The following is a 13,110-nucleotide window of genomic DNA, read 5'->3' as shown; positions in this document are numbered from 1 at the left end:
TGGTTTGTCTTTTGTCAACTCTGCAGGAACCCTGCCTTTTTCCTTATTTCCCCATGTTCCATAGGAAAGAAGTCAGGAAGTAACTCCTCAGAAATTCCTTCCTGTGTGTTTTCAGGGAAGATTATTCCAATGAGAAGCACTTCTCTGAGGTTCAGAATCTCAGGCCCTACTTTTTCCTGTGGCAGTTGTGCTCCAACAGTTCAGGTCATTGATGATTGTGCTTTGTGGTGCTTCTAGATTTCCTGATGCTTTCTGGATCTACTTTTGCTTCCTCCAGTTGCGCAGTTGGGTAAACTTCTAATTCCCTTTACTAAATCCTTTCCTAGACTGGAGTCCATTTTTTTCTCATGAACCCTGTGATAAAATAAATAGTGTAAAGAAAAAATGACTGATGACTGAGATTGAGGCTCATGTGTGCATGTGTGCATATGCTTGTGTATGTGTTAGAGAAGAAACAGAACCGCTGAAATCCAGAGAAAAGGGATGGTCAGAAAATGAAAAGGAAAATAAGCACATCAAGTAGAAAGAAGGAAAATAGGAAAACACATGAGGAAAGAGATGGTTTTTATCAGGCAAAGGGACAAAATAAATAAAAGATATTACATGCTGAGAACATGGTACAGTGTTTTTCAAAGTGAAGGACAACTTGCAGGAATTCAGTTTCAGCACAGTGGGTCCCTGCACATTGAATCCCAGGTCCAATTAACATAATGCTGTCAAAATAGTGGATCACCATATGTTCGGTGAGATGGTAAAATGATCAAGATTCCTGGATTAGGTTATGACTGCCAGCCAGAGAGTTGACAAACCATGAGGAACCTGAGGTACTGTCCCTGCCACATCAAAGAAAATTCCTTCTGTGGTCTTTATGAATTGGCCTAGAGAAAAAGAAATTTCCAATTTATTAGTGGCATACCAGGTTTCCAGTAGGAGATCACATGTTTTTATTAGAGGAGTTGTAGGTTTCCAGGAAAATCATGCAGAAAACAGAGTTTCCATCTATCCCTTCCTGCTCACAGTGTTCCCTATTATTAACACTTTGGATAAGTGTGGTACATTTGTTGTAACTGATGAATCAATATTAGTATAATTATAATGAATTGTTCCACAGTTTACCCTAGAGTTCACTGTTTGTATTGTGCAATCCTATGGATTTTTTAAAAAATAATTTCTCGTGTCTTATATATAACCTAAATTTCTCCTTTAACCACACTCACATTTATAAAATAATATATAATTTTGTTTTATTGATTACATTAACAGTGTTGAGCATCCATCACCACCATCCATTACCAAAGTTTTTCTAACACCTCAAACAGAAGTTCTATATTAATTAATCATTAATTCCCCAATCCCTACTCCACCCAGGCTCCTGATAACCTGTAGGCTAGTTTCTTATTTGTTTATTTTGATTATTTCACATCTGTGAGATCATACAATATTTGTCCTTTTGTGCCTGACTTATTTTACTCGGCATAATATCTCTAAGGCTCATCCATGTTGTCACATGTATCAGAACTTCATTCTTTTTCATAGCTGAACGTTTCATTGTATGCATATATCATGTTTTGTTTATCCATTCATTGGTTGATAACCACTTGGGTTATGTTTAGGTTTGCTAAAACTGACAATATGCAATATATCAAAAGTGAAATGGCTTTTAAAAATGAGGATTTATTACTTTACAAATTTACAGTTCTAAGCCTGTGAAAATGTCCCAATTAAGGCATCAACAGGATGATACTTTCCCAGAACACAGGCTGCTGGCCTCTGGGACACCTCTGTCATAGGGGAAGGCACAGGGCTGGCATCTATTGGACCTTCTCTCTGGGGTTTCGTTGCTTTCAGCTTCTGGCTTCAGTGGCTTCTTCTTTGTTTTCCGTGGGTCCTCTCTTAGCTTTTCTATGGCTTTTCTCTAAACTTTTCTCAATTTTATCTCTTGGCTTCTGTATGTATTTTATCCTCTTATAACTGACTCCAGTGAAATGATTAATTAAATTGTGTGGATCACAGCTCAGTTGAAATAACCTAATCAAAAGTTCCCATCTAAAATATGTCTTCACTCACAGGAATGGATTAAAAGAACATGGCCTTTACTGGGGCACATAAATAATTCAAACTACCGCAGATTACTTCCATCTTTACCAATTGGAAATAGCCTTTATGCTAATCAATGCACAAATATCTATTTGAGCATCTGATTTCAGTTATTTTGGGTATATACCTAGAAGTGGATTGCTGGGTCATATGATAATTCTATACTTCAGTGAGTGAGGGACTGCCAAACTATTTTCCACAATGGCTGCACCATTATACATTCTGATCAACAATGAAGATGTGTTCCTATTTCTCCACATCCTTCCAACTGTTGTTATTTTCTGTTTTTAGAAGAGCAGTCATTCTAGTGGGTATGAAATGATATCTCGTTGGGTTTTGATTTTCATTCTCTATCTTTTAAGAATCTTTTCATATAATTTTTGGCCATTTGCATATCTTCTTGGAGAAATATCTACTCAAGTTTTTTTGCCATTGGGCTTCTTGTCTTTTTGTTGTTGAGTTGTAGTATTTCTTTACATATTCTGGAAATTAAATACTTATCAGAGTTGTGGTTTCCAGATATTTTCTCCTATTCTCTAGTTGTCTTTTCACTTTCATGATGAAATCTTTGGATGCACAAAAGTTTTTGATTCTGATGAAGTCTATTTATCTCTTTTGTCTTTTGATGCTTGTGCTTTGGTGTAAAGTGTAAGGAACCATTGCCTAAAGAAGATCCTGAAGATGATTCCGTATGTTTTCTTCAAGGGGTTTTGCAGTTTTGGTTCTTTGGTTCAGTTTTGATCCATTTTGAGTTAATTTTTATGAATAATATGAGGAAGGAGTCCACCTTCATTCCTTTGCATATGAATATCCAGTTTTTCTAGCACCATTTGTTGAAGAGAATATTCTTTGCCCATTAAGTGGACTTGACAAAAATCAATTGGTCATAGGATTTCTAAATATCTCTATGTGTCTTGGGAACACCATAATCACTTACGTATTACTGACAATTTCTGCAAGTCAGTCTAGTTTGATTGCTGCTCTGATCTGACTTCCTATTTTTCAACCCCACCTCCCACTGAGCTTAAGATGATGAATCAGGTAGCCCATTTCGGTATCAGCACCTTTCAACACCATCACTAGCCGGTAGCACGCTGAGGTTTTCTAGGCTGTTGTTCCTCTCCTCATTCATGTATTTCTGAGAGTACTAACAAAGGTAGTGCTCTCTGGACACTTTCTTGGAACAGAGTTAGCAGATGGATGAGTGGGTTTCCCATTATAAATCGGCTTTTTTTATTGTTCCCTTAAGTTTTTGCATTCCTTCATTAAAAATATATGAAAGTTGTTCCAGCATCTCAACGTCATTTAGTTTGCATACCTACACATGCAGAACAATATGAAAACATAAATTAACAATGTAATATATGAATTTCAGGAGGAAATTGGAAATTAGGATACTTCGCCTATAATTGTAATTCTTCATTTCTTAAAAATATTAGAAATATCCAGAACAAGAAAAAACATGAACATTTGTTAGATCTTAGTGGTGTAAACACAAGTGTTTGTTTATTCTTTCTACTTTTCAATATTTTCAAAACATTTCATATTAAAATATTTTGAAAACCTTATGCAATTGAGATGAAGCTACCAGTTATAACTAAATATGTTTGTAGACATGTAACATTCCAAAATGTTTGCAGAAGTTCAAAGACATTATTTAAAAAAAAAACCATTAAGAAGACTTGATTATAAAAATAGACTTCTATTAATTAAAAAGTAAAAAGGGACGCATAACTGAAAGTTATGCTCCATTTTTTTTAATGAAAAGATGCTAATTCTGCATGCTGCTTTGGCTAGTTAGGTGGATTAATTTATCATCATAATGGCTTTATCCATTCATTCCTGGGGGAGGTTAAGAGATGAGGATGCTAAAAGCAGTGAAAAATTTGAATCTGATCCCTTAGCTATCTCAATATCAAGCTACAAGCAAAATTAATTTGTCAATATACTTTTCATACTTAAAGGGTTTGTCTATGCTTGTATTTTATGTGAGAATATCACCTTTAATTTGATCATCTGCCCAGAATTGACTACTATGATTAGTGTTGTTCTTTCAATGATTTCAATAGACAGAAATGGAGTGGAAATGGTTTCAAATGCTAGCTAACCTGACTCGCATCCTGCAGATGCTCCTTGAGAGTTTCTGTGTTTTTAACTCAGGTCGGTGTCATGAATGAATGATCAAAGAGAAGGAAGAGCAAGCTCTTAATAATTAGAAAAATAAAATATCAAACAGATTAATCAGGCCTATGGGACACACAGGAAGAAACGTGAGCCTTGGAATACCATGTGCTGAGATCGGACAGTAAATGAACGACTTGAAGAGGAGCATCCAGGGTGCGCTTGGTGCATGCGTCCTATCCTGCCGCTGTGCCCGTGAGCTCTACCTGATCCCATCAGCACGCCGAGAGCAGTGAGGTACAGACAGGGAGGGGCTGCATTGCAACCCTAAAGTCTGTAACTTAACATGGCTTTCCACGTGCTTTATGTTATTTAACTTTCCATCCATGGGTGAGGTGGGCAGACATCATCTCAATTTTAGAGATGCAGAATACTGAGGCTGAAAAAGGTGCATGAATGTCCAAAGCGTCACAGCTAAATAGAGGCAAAGCCTTGAATTTTGGTGCCTTTGCTTTATGCCTCACTGCCTTTTTATTCTCTTTGCTCTCTCTGTGTTCTCTTGGTCTTGGCCTTACAATTTCAGGCAGCTTGGGTACAGTTTAAAGTAATACCCTTTGGGAATACTTTATGCAGCCCATGGTAGTGTTTGTTTGTTTGTTTGTTTGGGGGTGCATGGTCCGGAAAAGCCCATAGTGTTTTAGCACTGACCTCTAAGGGTCAACTTCATTATCAGAAATACAAATCAAGGTGAGTAGTGCTTTGCCTAAAATAGTTGAAGGTAGAAGATACTAACCACACATGTATCCAATGCACAAGATCTCATTTCTGTGTGCAGAAAAGATGATCGCGATTTCAGTCTCTCCAAATAACTTTTACCAGATTTGATTTACTTTCATAGAAGTAAAGCAATACAGGCAGGGAAAAAACTTACTGTGCATAATTACATAGCAATTTCTGTTTCTATTATGCTGCTCTACTTTTTATATATATTTCCTGGGGTGGTTAATTTAATGTGTCCACTTGGCTAAGTTATACAGTTGTTTGGTCAAGCACTGGCCTGCTTGTTACTGTGAGGGTATTTTGTAGTTGGTATTTGCATCTATCACTAGTCATTTCATTTTCATATATGATCAATAAAGGAGATTACCCTCAGTAGTATGGGAAGTCTCCTCATCCGATCAGTAGGAGGTCTTAAAAGCCAGAAATGAGGATTTCAGAGGTTAGAAGAATTTCTTCCTCAACTTCAGCATTGGCTCTTGCTGGAATTTCCAGCCAGCTAGCTTCCCCTGAGGAATCTGAACTAAAGACTTCACCTTTCTCAGAGTTTCCAGCCTGTGTTTCCTGCCCTGTGGAGTTTGGACTTGCCAAACCCCACAGTCGCATGAGCCAATTCCTTATAACAGAACCCTGTTAGATTACCCATAAATTTAGTGTCTTAAACCAACGAGTACTTTCAGATACAGTTTCTGAAAGTCTCTGAGCTTGGGTGGTTCTGGCTCAGGGTCATTAATGCAGTTGCAGGCGAGACATTGGATGAGGTTGCAGTCATGTGGACGCCTGAGTGGGGCTGAGCAATCCATTTCCTAAGTTGCTCACTCACATGGCTGGTGAGCAGATGATTGCTGTTAGGCAGGGCTCTGTTTCTTTCCACATGGGCCACCTCACTACGTGGTAGCTAGCTTGTCCCAGAGCAAGTGATCCAAGAAAGAGGGAGAAAGAACAGGAGGGAGAATCTAAGATGGAAGGTGGAGTATTTCATAGCTTAATCTCGAAGTGTTAGCCCATCACTTCTGCCAGGTTCAATTCATTAGAAGTGAGTCACTAAATTTGGTCCACATTCAAGAGGGGGAGAATTAAGTTCCAGCTCTTGAATGGAGGAGTATTGAAGAATTTCTGGGCATATCTTTAAAACCACTGCAATATCTCATCCGAATTCTTAGCTTTTGTGGAGAAAGCACATAAAATAGATATGCCCCTTTTTAGTTGGTTCACATACTGATAAAACTGATAAAAACTCTCCTGATGCTTATCTTTCTTCAATCCTTTTATCTGTAATTTCTTCCACTTTCTTTTCTGCTCCCTCCTTTTCTGTTTCCTTAGAATGTTAGAGGGCCCCAAGCTGCTCTGGGCCTCTTCTTTATCTGTTATCAACTTATTACCTTCACTCAGCCCCACAGCTTTTCTGATAATTCTCATATCTCTACCTGCAGCACCAACTACTCCTTGGAATTCCGGTTCCATAGATCTAGCTGCTTCCATGACCTCTCCAGATGGATCACATGAATTTATAAAATACCATGGATAAAATGGAACTCACATTCCCACTGCTTCTCTCCAGTCTTCTCTTTCTTAGTAAATCAACCTAGGTGTTTAAATTCTTTTTCTTATATCCTAAGTCTGATCTCTAAGCAAGTCGTGTCAGTATATCTTTCCTAAATTCCATTTTGAATCTTCCGATTTTTAAGTACCATTCTAGCCCAATCTACTACTTATTTTTCACCTGGACCTCTGCAGTAGCCTCCTAAAATGCCTCCTTATTTTTTCTCTGTCTCTATAGGTATTTTCCATATTGCAGCTATTGGTGATGTTTTTGAAATGAAATCAACTCAGGTCACTACTTTATTTGAGCATTTCAATGCCTCTCTACCTCACTTAGAATAATAAACACAAATTCTTGGCTTTGACTTAGAATATTTTACACAATCTTGTCCCTTCTTTCATCAATCTTTGCTGAGCCTGTGCTCACCCCAGGGCCTTTGAAAGGATGTTCCCTTTGCCAGGAAACATCCTTTGCTCTGATGGCTAGTTCCCTCTACCAGGGGGATGCCAGCTAAACAGCCCCTCTTCAGAGAAGCCTCCTCTGACTGCTCATCCAAAATGAACACCCAGGCACTTTATATTATCCTGCTTTAATTTGTCACATAACACTTATCATGGTCTGACATTCTTCTTGTTAAACCTCACCTCGCAAGAATACAAGCTTCACATGATCAGAGACCTAGCCTATTTTTTTCGCTGTCCCCTCCCTATGGCCTAGGACAGTGTTTGCTCTAAGGCAGACTCTTTTAGAATATTTGTTGAATGAATTAATTAATGGGGAGAAAAATGTTGCAGATGAATTAAAGATTACAAAAGGATAGACAAGATTTCAGTGTTAAATTTGAGCCCCTATAGGGCCCAAGCACAGTACTTAGATTTACTAGCACAAATTGTGTGTGCATGTGCCTGTGTTTAAATGTATGTTTCTGGGTGTGTATCTGGTTTATCTTTGTGTATGCAATGCCACTCTGACTGATGGCACAATAGAAAGGTCCTTTGAGAATACTAAGGGACCACAGATATCTTCTCTTTTAATATTAGTATTTCAATAGAGATTCATGAAGATTAAGTGGTCTCTTTTCAATTGTGAATACCTTGGGTGTTGCACTAGTCATCTGATGCATCTGCACCTTCCTGTGAGTTATTATAATTAGATTGTGTTCCTTTCAGCACTTGCTGACATCAACCAGAGATATACACAGGGTGGCAAAGTCTCAGGGAAGGAAACCAGGGGAAAAGTGGGTCACATGGGTCATGTGGATGGATTGCTGGTGGAAGGGACATCTCCTGGATTCTTTCACTTGCTCACAGAGATTTCCCCCTCATACGTAGGGTTGGACAACACTGGGAGTGAGAGGAGAGTACAGAGAAGGATATTAGAGGAAACCAATGGGAAAAAGTCGCTTGTTCCCAAGTTTTGCTGGATATCATACACACCTGGTTTGGTTTGGCATTTAAGGTGTTTTCAGGTGCTTTGTAGAGCTGGAATCATAGCTCTTGTTACTCAGAACAGTGAAAAGCAAATGTTTGTTCCCAGTAGTCAAAATTACCCCTCAGTGAACACAAGCAGAAGACATTAAGGGAGCACATTCTATGATTATTTTGTGCTCTGTCAATTTTAACCACACGCTAAAGTTTTCAGAAAGGAGCCCACTCTGTGCCATGGAGGAAGTGGCCCTCCACCTATCAAGGCCTCTTCTCTCTCCATGCCTTCTGTGCTAGTTTGAATCTGTTATGCACCCCAGAAAAGACTATGTTCTTTTAATCCATTCTTCTGGGGCATTCTTGTTCTGGGTGGGGCCTTTTGATTAGGTTGTTTCCATGGAGTTATGACCCACCCAACTCAAGGCGGACCTTAATCCTTTAAGTGAGCTCACAGACAGAGAGATTGTACAGAAATACCTGGGGAGAAACAAGCAAGGACCCACAGAAGCCCAGAGACCTTTTGTAGAGAAGGAGCAGCAGAGAAGGTGCCTTCCCATGTGACAGAGAAACCTCAGATGCCATCTACCTTTCTTCAGTGAAAGTATCGTTTTGCTGATGCCTCAGTTTCGATATCTCAATGGCCTTAGAATTGTAGCTTGCAACTTAATAAATCCCCATTGTTAAGCCAAACCACTTCTGGTATATTATATTTTGGCAGCTTTGGCAAACCTGAACACCTTCCAATTCCATGCCCTCCCTTTCTTAGACTTTCTTCCTTATACTTCTTTCTTGCAACTTCACCCTTTGCTTCCCTATTAGACCATCCTTACCACCAATATTTGAAAATGCCGAATTATATCTCATTAAATTAAGAAAATAAAAAAATACACTTCCTTTTAACTCATGTGCCCCATATAGAAACATGCTTCATCTTTGAGCAATACTTCAGAGTCAAGCTGCTCAAAAATGTTTTCTCCACTCATAAGTCTCTAATCGAGAGTGGATTTTGTGCCCATCACATCACAGCATCTGCTTTTGCTCAGTTGAACAAGGACCACGCTGGTGCCGGATCCTCCTGACCGATGTTCAGTTCATACCTTATTAGATGCTTCAGCAGCATTCAAACTGCTGACCTTTTCCTTCTTGAACCCCCACCCCCCAACTCCCAAACCTCTCCTGACCTTCCTCCTGCCTCTCTGGCATTCTCTCTGACTTCTTTGCAGCTTCTCTTGGATAATTCTAGGAATCCTTCTTTTCTCATTCTCTACTTTATCCATTCCCTCGGATTTAAATACCTCTTCTATGCTACTGATTCTCAAATGGATAACTCTCGAAATTCTCTGCTGTGCTGTGCACTCCTACTTCTAATTGCCTATTTAAGAAGGAAAGGGAGATCCCTAAGGTAGTTAAGCTCTCAAGCTTGGGAGTTAGAGTCAGAAACCTAGGTTTTGATGCCAGACTTTAAGCTTAATGTCATGTGACCCGAGGTAAGTTATGTGATATTTATGTGTCTCATTTCTTTATATATAAATGAGACAAGATAGGGGTATATAATTTGTAGGATTTTGTGATGACAAATAAATTTGTGATGATAAATAAATTAGTACATTTAAAGCCCTAAAAACTATGCCTTTCAAAGAGTAAGCATTTATTAGGTATTTACTAATTCTTCTTATTGCTATTTTTGACTCGTCTTCTTGGGTGCTTTGTGAGTGTTTAAAGCAGAACTCCTGATCATCTCAGCAAATGCCACTTTCTTCCACTCAGCTACTTAAATCAGAAACTGATGGCTTTCCTAGATATCTCCCATTGGTACCAGTCATTACCAAGTCTATTCAACTTCACCTACAAATTGTCCCTTAAATTGTCTCTCTCTACTACCTCCCTCAACTGTCCCTTGTCTCTCACTTAAGTCACTATAATGGTTTCCCAATTGATCTCCCAGCCTTCTCCCCTGACCTTTTTCTAACTCAGCCTTCAGCATATAGCAACTAGGGGGGATATTTTTAAAGTATAAGTTGGAATATGTCACTCCTCTCCTCTGCTTGAAATTCTTCATGGTTTCCCATTGTACTGAGGACAGTCCAAAGTCCTGAAGCTTAGGAAATAGTCTGCATAGGTCTTCTACCCCATGTCCTCTCCAGGTTTCAGTCACTCCTACTCTCACCCACTGTGCTAAACCACGTAATATTTTTCAACAGTTATTTTTAAATATTACAATAGTTTTCTATCTTGTGGATCACAACTTTGTCTCTAGCGGTGGCCTGGAATATTTTTCACCTTATTTGGCTAATTCTTATTTCTCCTTTGGACCGTAAGATATCACTTCCTCAAAGAAAACATTTCTAAAACTGTGAATTTTAACTTAGTACCCCTCTGTTTATTCCTTTGGTAGCATCTCATTATTTTCCATTATGGCACTTGCTACAATTTGCAGTTAGATATTATTTATATGTTTATTTGCTCAAAGATAATCTTCTCAACTAGATACAAACTCTATTAATGGCAGAATCAGATCTGGTTTGTTCATTATTGTATTTCAAGTTTCTAGTCAAGGATTTGGCACATATGAGGTATGTGATAAATGTTTGTTGAATTAATAAAGTGAATGAGTGAGATGTGGCTGATATGAGTCATTTCAGTGATGAAAACCCAGTCCTGTGACTTAGATATAGCAAGTCATAAGATGATCCTAAAGTTTATGCTTTTAAATGATGAAATCTAGAAGTGTGTATGCACAGTTTTAATAATATTTTACTTTACTGGCAACAAAATAAGCAACCATGTAAGAATGGGAGGAGTATGGGTTTTGCATATGAAACTTGGATTTTAATCCCATTTTGATCATTTACCAATGGCATGACCTTGGACAAATTGCTTTACTTCCTGAGGCATCATTTCCTTTACCTCAATAGTAGTCATCCTAAAGTCAACTTTGCAAGGTTATTGCAAAAAATTGAAAGGAAGTGAATTGCTCATGCTAGCTGATTAATAAATAAATGCTAGCTGTTATTTTTCACTGAAAGACCTTTATTTTGGCACTTAGACTATGAAAGGGAAAGAAGTAGTAATCACAAGTGACAAACTGTTGATTTCCTAAAATGTCCAAAAAATTTGACTGAAAAATTATATAAAGGCCTGAAATAGCAATAATTGGAGGGAAAAATTAAGACTGATGAATTTTACTGAAATCAAATAGATTGGTTCTTGACATCCTCAGAGTAAATGTATGAGTTTCTTCCTAGGCCTGGGATGATATTTATTTGTTATCTGTTTTTTCCTTTAGGTCTCAATTTAAAAGTCTTTTCCTGGTGGATTTTCTTTCAATACCACAGCACACAGACAAAATCCTCCTGTGAACACACACACACACACTTTTTATTGCTGATTCAAGCACTGTATGCTTTTTTTTTTATTAGACCACATCTCACTCTGAAAGTAGTTTGCTTAATTATACTTCCAATTGTTTTGGTCCAAGTCAACAAACCGGCTACCGCTACTGATGAAGGTATGCAAGGTCTTGTTCTTGTTTCATCCCTAACATAAAGCCTGGAATGTAAAATGTGCTTAAAAAGAAAATGAGTGAAAAAGATGGCTACCTGCATCACCTGAATTTCATTATACCCATTTCAAGTACTAGTTTAGTCATGGCTGAAATACAATGCAGGAGTCATTTCTCAATAACATTTCTTCATTGTTATAAAATCTCTTGAAATGTATGAAATTTCCAGTGCAGGTTTTACACAGTCTACTGAGATAAATTAAAACAACTTTCTTCATTTGCATCTCACACTGCTTAATATTCAGGACACACTTAGTATTCCCTTTGAGTGAGGAGACTGTGTCTCCTTCCTTCTGGCGTGTCTCCAGTTCTCAGCATAGTGCCTTACTGGGATTGACGTTGGCTGGAGGAGGTGGGTACACACATGCTTCTCTCCTCCTTATAAATTACACAGCCCAAAGAAAGTGACTCGCCACTTAGAAAGCAGGGAGAATTGGGCTAAAGCTCATAGACCCATTTGAGACGAGAAATTTGAAATTGTTGGTATTATCTTTAATTTCATGAAGATAAAATAGAACAAATTACTTTTGACAGTATGCCATCAGATAAATCTTAGTGTTAAAAAAAAAAAAAACTTGCCTAAGAGAGTTAGGATTAAAATTAAAAAAAATTTGTTTCTGTACTTAAAAAGCAACCTAAAAAAGGCACAGATTCTCAATACATTTCTAAGTTAATAAAATGTGTTTCTCTTTTTCATGTGTGCCCTCAAAATCACGGCTATCCTATTTCTTCACTATATGAGCTTATACAGGTTAAGGCATTCAAGAGCACTTACACTTCTGAAGAAAAATAATGCTGTTAGGTAATCCTAAGAATGCCATTTTTGATCGCTCCTTTTAAGAAGAGTTATTTAAAAGCCTAGACAGTTCTACATTATAATTTTCGACAATCAACAAAGGAAAAAGGCAGAAGATTTAATGATTACTGGCAGGAAAAAGTTCCTTTCCACACTTCATTAAAATCCTATTTTCATCAGGTGGTAAACGGAGCGCCACATTCTGTGTGCATGTATTCACCTCTCTCTCCAACCATTTTTCCCGAGTTTTATCTGAGACATGAGAGAAATTTCATAACATTACCTGTATATATAAATTATGTGGTTAATCTATGATTACAAATAGAAATGTACATAGAAGAAATTTCCTAAGAATTGACATTTTTTTTTCCTTAAGTGTCTTTATTTATTTTTATTATTATTATTTTTTTATGAGGCAGACACTGGATGCCTAGGTTAACTTACTTGCTTGGCTTCTTTTTAATTTGTGAAAGATCTTTTTTTTTTTGTGGCTGTGTTTTTTTATGATTATGATACATTATAATACATTTTGCTCTCAGTTATTAAAATAAATGAAGACATGCATCTAATTAAAAAATCAAGTCATCCTAAAGTTCATTTAGATTTATATTTTGACTACAGTCTGAGATAATTTAAGAAACATTTTTAATCAGAAGTGGAGACAGACACATACACGGAGGCATTTATATCCTCATTTTTTGACTTATGGCCTTAACCTTATTCTAAGTTGAGTTTATTATAAAATTCGTTTTAGGATTCAGGCTAAATTTAGGCTGAGATGATTATTGTA

This window comes from Tamandua tetradactyla, chromosome 1, assembly GCF_023851605.1.
Source record: "Tamandua tetradactyla isolate mTamTet1 chromosome 1, mTamTet1.pri, whole genome shotgun sequence".
Taxonomy (NCBI): Eukaryota; Metazoa; Chordata; class Mammalia; order Pilosa; family Myrmecophagidae; genus Tamandua; species Tamandua tetradactyla.
This window is presented reverse-complemented; position numbering follows the sequence as displayed.